Genomic DNA, 12,874 nt, shown 5'->3' with positions numbered 1-12,874 from the left:
GACTCATAGGTAATAATCATCAACTCCCTCATTCCTCCTCTGGTCTTATTGGTCAGCTGAAGATGAATTCACTTCTATATATCACAATCAGCCTCACCAGTACAGTTCCTCAGGATCTGCAGCTGCTGGTAGATTGAATCATATTCCTTGTGTTTCGTCTAGTGTCCTGTTGTTAGATCTATTTGTTTGATTTTTTTTTTCAGTCACTCCTAGGTAGGGATGGGTACCGGTGTCCGGTGCCATCATGGCACCGGTTCTGACATAAAAGGTAGTAACCAGACCGAAAAGCAGCGCACATTTCGGTGCTTTATTTCGGTGCTTTTTTTTCCTGAGCTGTGACACACTTTCGATTCTAGCCAATCATTTTACGTTTCCGAGGATAGTAGGCGGGGCCAGGTACGTATCTTCTTTTAGAGCAGAGCTACAGATTAAAAATGCCCAAGGTGAAGCGGACAAAAGTCTGGCTGTACTTCGCAGCAAAAGATGCAAACTCAGCAGCCTGCAACAAGTGCTTTAAGCTGATACTGTGATACTGTCAAAGGAGGTAACACCTCGAATCTGATGAAACACCTGGCGACGCATAGCGTTTTTTTTAAAAGCCGAGAAATGCGCCGTATTTGAAAGCTTGCTGCTAGACCTCACACCGAGCACATCTACTGCGGGTGTGGTGCCTGTTATCGGACCTGGAGTTAGCAACATCCCCCAAAAACCCGAAGAGTAGAGTCCTGGCCCCTAGCCCTGCCAGTGTAGCAGAAATGATGACGGATGATGATGGCAGCAGCAGCCGTTCTTCTCTGCGTGAGTAGCTTCATGTTGTTCGTGTGTAATTTACGTTGAGTACGCTAACCACGTTATTACATTAATGCATGTAAGGTGAACTAGCAAACACCGTCGTAGTTACATGCGGCTGTCTTCTTGTTTGATGGCAGATACTCCCTCCACCCTGGCCAAAAAGGCTAAAATGACCAAAGAAAAAGTGGAAAACAGTTAAACATGAGAGGTTTTTGGACAAAGTTTGTGTTTTTTCCATTGATTAAGCACTGCTTCCAGCCAAGAGTGATACTATATATGCCCTATAGCTGCAGAAAAGGCTAACATTGTTATCTTTTTACAAAAGAAACAGCTGAACATGAGAGGGTTTTGGACCAATTTTGTGTTCTCCATTCTTTAAGCACCGGTTTGAGCACCGTTTAAGCACCAGCACCGTTTCAAAAGTACCGGTTTGGCACCAGTATCGGATAAAACCTAAACGATACCCATCCCTACTCCTAGGTCATCACTTTGATTTCTGACAGTATGCAGTCTGTGAACCATGACAGTTTGTGACAGAATACAATGATCACTGAGGACCCAGAGGACACTGACATTTACATTTGCAGAATGAGACTTGATCTCACTGCTTTGTGGACGGCTCTGATGGAAGGACTAATCACTATATCTGCTTTAGTAGAAATAATCTCCATGAAAACTTCACTGGTTCAGTCTCCCAGAATCTCTCAATCATATTCAATTCAATTCAATTCAATTTTATTTATATAGCGCCAAATCACAACAAAAGTTGCCTCAAGGCGCTTTATATTGTACAGTAGATCGCACAATAATAAATACAGAGAAAAACCCCAAAATCATATGACCCCCTATGAGCAAGCACTTTGGCGACAGTGGGAAGGAAAAACTCCCTTTTTTACAGGAAGAAACCTCCGGCAGAACCAGGCTCAGGGAGGGGCGGGGCCATCTGCTGCGACCGGTTGGGGTGAGAGAAGGAAAACAGGATAAAGACATGCTGTGGAAGAGAGACAGAAATTAATAACATATAGATATGATTCGATGCAGAGAGGTCTATTAACACATAGTGAGTGAGAAAGGTGACTGGAAAGGAAAACTCAATGCATCATGGGAATCCCCGGCAGCCTACGTCTAGGGTCACCTGGTCCAGCCCTAACTATATGCTTTAGCAAAAAGTAAAGTTTTAAGCCTAATTTTAAAAGTAGAGATAGTGTCTGTCTCCTGAATCCAAACTGGAAGCTGGTTCCACAGAAGAGGGGCCTGAAAACTGAAGGCTCTCCCTCCCATTCTACTTTTAAATACTCTAGGAACAGCAAGTAGGCCTGCAGAGCGAGAGCGAATTGCTCTAATAGGGTGATATGGCACTACAAGGTCATTAAGATAAGATGGGGCCTGATTATTTAAGACCTTGTATGTGAGGAGGAGGATTTGGAATTCAATTCTGGATTTAACAGGAAGCCAATGAAGGGAAGCCAAAACAGGAGAAATATGTTCTCTCTTTCTAGTCCCTGTCAGTACTCTTGCTGCAGCATTTTGAATTAGCTGAAGACTTTTCAGTGAGTTTTTAGGACATCCTGATAATAATGAATTACAGTAGTCCAGCCTGGAAGTAATAAATGCATGAACTAGTTTTTCAGCGTCACTCTGAGACAGGATATTTCTAATTTTAGAGATGTTGCGCAAATGGAAGAAAGCAGTCTTACATATTTGTTTAATATGTGCGTTGAAGGACATGTCCTGGTCAAAAATGACTCCAAGGTTCCTCACAGCATTACTGGAGGCCAAGGTAATGCCATCCAGAGTAAGAATCTGCTTAGATACCATATTTCTAAAATTTTCAGGGCCGAGTACAATAACCTCAGTTTTATCTGAATTAAGAAGAAGAAAGTTAGCGGCCATCCAGGTCTTTATGTCTTTAAGACATTCCTGCAGTTTAACTAATTGTCATATCTTGACCTTATCCTGGAGTAATGAGTCCTCACTCACCAGGATCTGAGCCAGTCTTCCCTCTCATTGCTGAATGCTTGCAGACTTGCTTATCTCCTGTTCACAGAATAAAAAGCTGCAACTTAATGAGCAAGTTCCAGGTCTTTATATTTACACAGGAAACATTTTGTAAAACTAAAATGTTTTTTAGCCAACCATAAATAGTTATGCACACTAACATTTATCTTTCTTGTAAAGGTTCAATATAAGTGATTTAAATTAATCACAAACATTTTGTTGTTTTAAGGCTGAGATTCCCTCTCCTGTCAGACAGAGGTTATAAAGCGCTGTACTCAGTTCTCATCTCCCAGTCCTCTAGTCTGAGAGAGCTGGACCTGAGTAACAACAACCTGCAGGATTCAGCAGTGAAGTTTCTTTCTGCAGGACTGAGAAGTCCACACTGTAAAATCAATACTCTGAGGTGAGATCAAGTTATGTTGAGCTTTGAAAAATGTAATTTAAACTTCTGCAATAGTTGTATGATAATTTAATGAGCAGAGAGAGTTATTGATCAAAATTGACCAATATCAGCTACGTTGTTACTCAATACCAGAATTGATCAACCGTTGTGCATTTTGCCCTTTTGTTGTTGTTGTTGTTTCTTTGAGCAGTGTATTTTAGCCAGCGAATGTCAGTGTCATCCATTTATTGTATCTTAATATAGAATGAAGGATTTCTAAAAATTAGAAATATAACTAGGATTTATTGCTAAATCTAATAGCTCTTCAGTGCACCCTCACTGCACTTCAACAATAATGTTTGTTTAATGTTTATCTTTCATTTTTCAGACTGAGTCACTGTCAGTTCTCAGAGAGAGGATATGAGGCTCTGTCCTCAGCTCTCAGCTCCCAGTCCTCTAGTCTGAGACAGCTGGACCTGAGTAACTCTGACTTGCAGGATTCAGCATTGAAGTTTCTGTCAGCTGGAGTGAAGAGTCCACACTGTAAAATAGAATCTCTCAGGTCAGGATTTAAATTTTTCCATTGTTGATCATTTCAAACATGAAACATCAGTAAAGAGTCTAGCCATGAGAGTTGTATGTTGCTGCGAGAAGAGCGAGGCAGAGATGCTAGTGTTAGCCATGTTAGCTTCTGCAGGTGGTCAGTGTGAAACCAGAAGAGCCACATTCTTCATATATCCATGCTGGACATTTTAAATAGATTGAATATGTCACAGGCCCCTGTTTGGTGTTTTTGTAGTTTAGACTTCTTGTTTATTTTTAGCTGCTCTGTTTGTTTGCTTTAGGGTTTCTTAGTTTAGATTAGTTCCTATTAGGATTTATTTTCAGTTATTTCTTAGTATTGTGGGCCTTCAACTCTCGTTAGTTTTAGTTACTGTTTGTGTTTTTGAATTTACTTACTTCCCTCTGTGTTCCCCTACATCCCTTTACTAAGTTCACTCATGGTTGTTATTCACTTCCTGTTTTATTTTGTAGTTATCATCTCTGGTGTCATAGGTTTAGTTTTTCTTTTCCCCCTGTCATTGTCTACATTTGTTCACCTCTAGAAAGTTTTATATAACCATAATTAAGAGTTCATCTAGAATAATCTAAAATAGTTTTCATATTTTCATAGAAATATGAAATAATGAATTTATTAGCTAAATCCTTATTAATGTCTAAATAAGGGTGATAATGTGGCCTGTGTGGGTTGTCTCCAGGTACTCTGCTTCCTCCCATCGTCCAAAAGCAAGCATGCTGGGTGGAGATGTATGATTGTTAGCATAAATGTTTGTCTGTCTCTGTCTAGCTCTGGTTTAACTGGCTACATCACCATGGTTACTGATGCTGAACCTATAACCTGGTCTGGAGCAGGTTATGTTCAGATTTTGTGTTTAAAATCGACTGAAGTGCCTCGTTTTTACTGATTCTTTTATTTACAGAAAGTTTTAAGTGTGATATATATTCAGTAAAATGTTGCTAATGTCTGTGAATGAGGCCCAGCTGTAAAGTCACAGCAGTCAAAATGTATGTGTCTCATTGTCATTGAAGTTTAGGCTCCATGCATTCAGCTGGTGATGCAGAAAAAGTAGAAATGTTTCTGGTTGGTTCTAATCTGCTGCTTAGTCTCTTTTACAAAGACAGAACTGCAGCTAATCGTGCTAATGTAGTCAATTAGTAAAAATATCACCGTCAGACACAGCAGACATTTAGTGATAATCTCACTGTATGTGGTCTTTTAGCACCTCCTAGTGGTAAACATGTGGAATGTTGTTAGTCTGGGTGAGAGAAAGCGAGCCTGCATGGTGGTAGCAGCTTAGCCACAGCTCAGGTGTGGAGAAGCTGAAAAAGAATGTTTTCTATTTGTTAGGAGGAACAAACTGAGAGGACTGAGTTAAAGAGAGGCTGGAGAGTAACACAGAGCAGCCATGAAAGCTGCTCACACAGTTTAGACAGTTTAGCATCAAATGTTCTGGTGAGTTAGCTCCCAGCTAACTAGCACAATAGCTAACTAGCAAACCAGCTAACTAGCACAGCAGATAACTAGCAGACCAGCTAACTGGCAAACCAGCTAACTGCAGCCGCAAGCTGTGACTGCATATTTCTAACAAGAGCGTCAGACACTCAGACTGGTTTTCTTTGTGGATGATGATGAATTCTTACACTGGTCCTTCATGGTGATACTGCCATCCACCCAATGTTCCTGAATTCACATCTTCATCATCATCTCCATCAGCCCTCACAATACTCTACCTTCATCAGCTTCATGTTCAGGAGCCTGGATGGACAGTAATTCTTTAAAAGAGTTATGGTGGGACACTGAGAGCTGAAGTCAAACAGAAGTGAGAAATGAAAGGCTGATTCATTTCTATTTTGTCTTGTGATGTGCAGCTTTGTTCAGAGCATCAAAGCCCAGCAAAGATTACTGATGAAACCTGTGTGCTTATAGAAACTGAAACCAGATGAACCAGAATAGAAGGACATTAAAATGAAGTGTCAGCTACACAAAGGCAAAGGTATTCAGTTGTTGGTGTGAGTTATTTAAATGGAGGATGGAGTCAGACTTAAAGCTGCTGGACTAATTCACTATATCCTGTTTTCCTCATAGAACCTGGATACACAGACTCACCTGTGACACAGTGACACACAATGTGGGCTACACACACTTCAGAAAGTGGACACTTGTACAATCATGTATAGTGCTGGGCAACCATGAACACTTTGAATCACCGTTAATGGCATTGATACAGCAACATTCAATCATGAATTCAAAAGTAGTGTATTGTGTACTTATTTCAATAGTGATGCAGTATGAGAAGTGCAACATTCAGTGTGCAGATGTGAAACAAATCAGTTGCTTTTTAACAGCAGTATTCCCATTAACAGAGGAAATTAATATAATAAAACCAAAGTTCAATATCTAGACAATGGCACCCGAGAAACTGTTACTTTTAACATCACTGTTTTCGATCTGATTATGTATATTTCTGTCAATCTGAGCTGAAACAAGAATCTAATCAAATCAAAGTTATTTGCCTAATTTAGCTTTAAATTTATTCAAATGCAGTTTGTGATGACACAAAGTTCTGCCCATACCACACATTTACATGGGCTTTGTCTGCCGTGCGTATGGAGCGTTTAATTGGCCTCTGGCCCTTTAAACTCTGGGGGGCTGTAACTTTGGTTTCTTTTGGCCAATGATTGGCTCTTTTTAATCGTTTGATCACAGTAACAATGCCATGTTCACTTTCAACCAATCAGAAGTTTCAAGACCGAACCCCACCTGCGCCCAAATTTACTGCATGTGGCATCAGTCCAGTCACGTGTCTGTAGCTAGACCTATAATGGCGGTTGTTGGTGGATGTGGCTCTGGTGCAGCTAGTTAGCTGTGGTAGCTGCTGATAATCACAATGCTATCAGTTACTGGCAAAAATAACGGAGGAAATCGGGACCGTAAGCCAGTTTCTGTCTTAGCGCATTTGTGCCGTGTGTTTTTGTGGTCTTCTTTTGAAGCTCTTTCAGTGAATTTTAGTTGGAGTGTGGTGAAACTTGGTATTTTGAATCGGTGATAGCTCTGGAAGCTAACTAGCCTTTCTTTACCCAGTGTTGTGGGAATCCATCCTACCTGACAAACCATCCTACCTGTTGGGTCTGTCTAGCACAGACCCACTGCTGTAAAGAGACAATTCTACTACAACAGCAAAAAGCACTGGACACCAAGCAGAGCTCTTTGTTTGATCTCGTGCATGAGGGAGGAAACTGTGATGAGCACCGTTCCTTCCGCTCGAACCCCAGTAGCTCTCATCTGCTCCCTCGTAGTACTGCTCTTTATTGTGGTTACATGAATATACATAAATTCATCAACATATAACGTCTTACATAGGCATACATGTGAACAAAGAGTACCTTGTCTGTGTGTCGTGTAGGTATGTGTTTGTGTGTGTGTGTGTGTGTGTGTGTGTGTGCGGTTGGGGGGGTGGGGGATCAAGATGTGACCCTGTGGACGACTCCCCAAAGTTAGTGCCAGGAGTGCAGCGGTCCACCAAAACAAAAGGCACTTATACTTAAACAGACACAGAGTAGGTGTCCTCCCATAGTATGAATCAGTAAGAGACTTTACTGATTTATACTATGCATCAGACGCATCTTAAGGTCTCATGACCTTATGAGTATATGCCAGAGTGCTCTGGGAGGCACACAGAGTCTTTGCAGACTGCTAAGGATCAGACATCCTATCAATATGCAATCGATTATAAAACTCTAAGCATATATGAGCAAATATTTCTAAGCATAAATGACAATCAACAATGTAAACCTAACACTACCCGTTGTTTCTGCGCACAACACAACACAAAAAGTGGGCAAACCATCCTACCTTTGTGAATGTGACCTACAAACATATTTTAACAGCTAAAATTTAGTGGCAAATTTTCCTACATTTGTTAATCAGCGGTAGAAGCATACTTTAACAGCTAAAATTCAGTGGCAAAACATCCTACCTTCGTGAATATGAGCTACAAGAATACTTTAACAGCTAAAATTAAGTGGCAAATCATCCTACTTTTGCTAATAAGAGCTAGGAACATACTGTAACCAGTGAAATTAAGTGCCAAACCATCCTAATTTGTGAATGTTACCTATAAGCATACTTTAATGGGTAAAATGAAGTGGCAAACTGTCCTGGCTTTATGAATATAAGCTACAAGCATACTCTGATGGGCAACATTAAGTGGCAAACCGTCATACTTACTTATATTTGTGCTGGAACTGCTCTGTGACAGCAGAAATGTGCATAAACTACTTAGGGTAGGATGTTTTGCCAAAGTAGGATTGTTTGTCAGAACACCGGTTACATGGAGCATTTCCGGTTTGATTTTGTTTGTTTAGCGGACTTTTGCACATTTACGTAACCACTCTTTTAATAATGGCTTGTTTTCGTTGTGTTTGGTGGTTGTAGAAATGGTTTCTATGAGATTTTAGCTGAGATTTCTGTGGATACCACCACTGTTGGGTGTACTGTAATTAAATACTTTTCCACTGAAAAAGTTGAGTAACTGAATACTGTTCATTTTTAGGTATTTTAATTACAGTTACTTACAATGTAGTTGCGTTACATTGTAAAATAATTAAACTCGCTGAATATCATTATTTAATTTCAATAATTTATCTTCTAAACATAGAAGTAAACTCTGCCGCTTTAACTTCGCTGTAGTGCAGGTGCATGTCATTTCGCGCCAGTTTGCTGCATAGTCGTATTCTGAAGCGGAAGATATCGGACTCGGATGAAGCGAGTGGCTGTTTTATGAAATGGACATATTCCCGTCTCTTCACTTTTCTGAAACAAGCAGACAAGAATATTACAGTAATATGTAAGCTATGTCCAGTCCGTGAGTCGTTTGGTACCGGGCCGTGAGAGTTGAGGCTCAGGTCTGAAATGTATGGTTTTCAGGGTTTTTTATCAGTTTTCAGTGTTATTTTGTCATCGTTTTTATGGTTAACTCGGTTTTCCTGGGTCTTTTCACATGTGTTATGAATAAATCTTCTTTTTTTTGGTACCAGTACTAGTTTTATTTTGTTGTATTTTCCGCGACAACTTAAAGGCCGGTCCGTGAAAATATTGTCGGGCATAAACCGGTCCGTGGCGCAAAAAAGGTTGGGGACCGCTGCTGTAGAGTCTCCGTCTTTAAAAAAATGTATTTATTATTTAAAGAGTTTAATTTCTATTGTTGGTCCACTCAAGGTTTATAGGGATTTTTAAAAGTATTTAGTTAAATTACTTATTGAGTAATTAAGTTACTTTTCTGACACAGTAATTAGATAAGTATTTTAAATACAATATTGACTAAGTAATTAGTAATTAATTACTTTTTTAAAGTAACTTACCCAACACTGGATACCACACATGTCAGGTCTTATATTTCTGACCCGTGTTATAACCAATTAAACGTGATCTCCTCCCTTTTGCCCCCAGTACCGAGAGCGTGGGGCTCCGGGAAATTGTATTAAAGAATTCCAGCAGGAGCAAAGCTTAATCAAATGGTAAAAATCACAAAACTAATGAAATGACTTTGATTATCTAACTAACCTACTCTGAGCTAATGCTGATTTAGTGTTGAGGAAAGGTTGGAGGTAGGATGAGCACAGTCAGGCCTAAAGATGCTCTTATTCCCATAATCTGTGTAGCTTTCACCCACATCCTGCACCACACACACACATCGAAGGTCAAACTCTTTACAAAGTGAGGCTGTTATTAGAATCACTGTTATTCTATTTTCTGATTCATTATAGTGGTTAACTTCAACATATTTATCTTTGTTTCTATTCAACATGCCAGTATTGAGACACTGAGCATATGTCACGGTTCTGGGACATTTTGACCCAGCTTTTTCAGTTTTTTATATTTTGGTATATTTCTATGGTATTGATTATTATTCTAGATGAAGTTCACTGTCTGTGTCCTTGTAAATTGTTTCCTGTTTAACTTTGAAGGTTCGTGTCTGGTGTCAGTGTGTTCAGTTTAGTCTGTCTCGTCAGATGTGATTTCTCAAATAAAGCTGTTTACTTTGAGTTCAACCTCGCCTCGCTGAATCCTGCACTTTGGGTCCTTCCTTCCTGCCTGCCGGTACACAGCCTTGAAAGCATAATGAACCCTCAGTATAAGTTATATATGTTGTGGTAACTGGAACATATTTATGTTTAATATGTTGGGTGGTATTTGATCAGTTTCAGATGTTTTTGTATCTGTGTTACCATCAGGAAACACATATAAATCATAGTTCTGTATTTAACAATTACAACACTCAAGAATTCTCTCAACAGATTTGTTTTTCCTCTTTCTTTTTTTATCCAGCTGAGACTTTGGGTATAAATGTGTCATAAATGTGACCTCAGCTGCCACAGGTGGCATACCTGCTGCTTCCAGGCATTGCCAGGCTCAGGAATTCCCATTTTTGGGGCTTTCTCTCTAATATTGGAGGCTGTTACCTTACACTGTTAAACAGCTTGAGATGACTGTTGTTGTCTGCTGGGAATTCTCACTTATAAATAAAGTTACATTGAATGGATGTAAATGGATAGATGTTATTGTGACAAACAGAAAACGATTGTTGACAGATGGATTGTTGTTTTGTGTGTCTGCAGTCTGTCAGGCTGTCTGATCACAGAGGAAGGCTGTACTTCTCTGGCCTCAGCTCTGAGCTCCAACCCCTCCCATCTGAGAGAGCTGGACCTGAGTTACAATCATCCAGGAGATTCAGGAATGAAGCTGCTGTCGGCTGGACTGAAAGATCCAGGCTGGAGACTGGACACTCTCAGGTATGGAGAGAATGTCTAATAGAGGAGGAAGAGCTGGAAACATTTCCTGTGTCCTTCACTCACTTCCTGTTTGTTTCCTGCAGATGAGACATGAACAATCACACATGTAGGAATATTTTCAGGGACAGACACACTAGTCTAGCTGGATAGTACATGGATATTTATGTAGGGTAAAAATGGCAAATGGCCTGTATTTGTATAGCACTTTTACTAGTCCCTAAGGACCCGAAAGCTCTTTAGACTAGATTCAGTCATTCACCCATTCACACACACATTCACACATTGGTGATGGCAAGCTACATTGTAGCCACAGCTACCCTGGGGCGCACTGACAGAGGCGAGGCTGGTGAACACTGGCGCCACCGGGCCCGTGTGTTTGCAGGAACATTAATGATATTTTTTGGTTACAGGTGTATTGCGCCTGAGATAGTGGCCACTGTGTACCTAATAAAGTGTCAGCCATGTGTATGTTTCCCATGCTGTATGTCCACAGTCACAGTGACAGTCAGCGACACTGACAGAAGAATGAGATAAGGCTGTGAATTATTATTATGTCTGTTTGTGTGACAAAGAGAAAGACAGAAGCAGCTAACATTTGGAAATGGCAGCTTAAATACTTGAAACTCTGATAAGCTAATGCTGATGATGGGCTGCGTTACAAAAAAATCAATATTTCATTCTCATTCTGTTGTTTGACAACAATAACAACAAATATGTACTTGAGAACATATTTATTGTTGATTCAGCTATGAATTTAGAGTTTGTCAGAATACATCATGGTCACACAAATCCTGTGCAGAGCAAAGCGGCCAACTTAGGATTAGCTGCTAACCATGTTAAAAACCAAGGGAAAACAGTGTTAGCATTAGCAGATAATGCTAATTCAAATCAAATTAGGGTTAACTGCTAACGACAGCCTAATTAGCATTAGCTGCTCACATTGTTATAATGCAATGGAAAAGAGTAGGAGCTTTAGCATTGGCTACTCACATTGTTAAAAATCAAGGGAAAGTAGCAGATTAGCAGATAATACTAATTCACTTCAAATTAGTATTAGTTGCTAACATCAGCCTACTTATAATTAACTGCTTACATTGTTATGAAGCAAAGAAAAATGGTAGTGGCATGAGCTGTTAATGGTTTTTCGCTTCTGTTATTGCCATAATACATTGACAAAAACATATACTTTTATTCACAGGATAAAACATTTTTTTGTATCACTAATTGCACTGTACGGTTACAGCATACAATATTATTGTCACTGCTACATTTCTGTAATGCATACCAGAAATTATTTCCACTACTAATTAATTACCGTTGAGCGCAAAGTTCCTATTAATAAAGGGTTAACGAATGTGTATTTATGACGACGATTTGTGAGACTGGTAAACTTACCTTTGTTTGTACTATGGTCTTGTGTTCTACACGGTGCATTTCAAGGTCCTGTACCCATCCGTTGGTAAACTGTACCTGGGCTTGCTGCAGTGACCTGAAGTTACTAAAAACTTCATCAGTGTATGCACTCACTCCAAGAACCGTATAATTATAAATATAAGCGTGGTGAAAGTTGGGCAGCACGCTGACGTCTTTTGTCCACTCTGTGTGCTCGTAAGGGTCTAACCCCTTCACTCCTTTAATTTTTTCCTCGTACCATATCTTTGACTTTTCGTCGAGTCTGTCTTTGTACGGTCCGGCATTATTCTCCTTCGTTTTGTACATTCCTCTTTTGGGGGGCATAGACAAAGCAAGAAGGTATTGAAACCGGCGAATGAACGTTTTGCGGTGCTGCAAATGCTTGCATTTGATGCGGTACTTTGATTGTTTTGCCACGAAAGTCACGTGGTCTGTCAATCTCTATTGAGGGAAAATAGTGTTAGAATTACACTATTAAACCTGGGTACCTAATTCATATCAAATTAGTATTAGCTGCTAATGTCAAGCAAGCAAGCAATTTATTTATGTAGCACTTTCAAAACAACTCTCAGCTGAAAACAAAGTGCTGTACACATGACATAAGAAATAACAATAGTGAAATATTATATTTAAAAAATAAATAAATAATAAATAAAAGTAAAAAAAAATTAAATGAGGCAAATTGTTCCAGAGGTTTGGAGCAAAAATAGAGAAGGCCCTGTTCCCTCTGAGCTTCCTCTTAAATCTGGGTACCTGCAGGAGCAGCTTATCAGCTGACATGATAGACAGAGGGGAATAAGCACGAAGAAGCTCAGAGAGATAAAGTAGAGCAAGACCGTTCAAACTTTAAAAACAAACATTAAAATTTTAAAATGAAGTCAATGTAGTGAAGCCGTGATAGGAGTTATATGCTCTCTCTTTCAGATTCTGGTTAGA

This window comes from Pelmatolapia mariae, linkage group LG3_W (assembly GCF_036321145.2).
Source record: "Pelmatolapia mariae isolate MD_Pm_ZW linkage group LG3_W, Pm_UMD_F_2, whole genome shotgun sequence".
NCBI classification, from domain to species: Eukaryota; Metazoa; Chordata; class Actinopteri; order Cichliformes; family Cichlidae; genus Pelmatolapia; species Pelmatolapia mariae.
Note: the sequence above shows the minus strand (reverse complement) of the source record.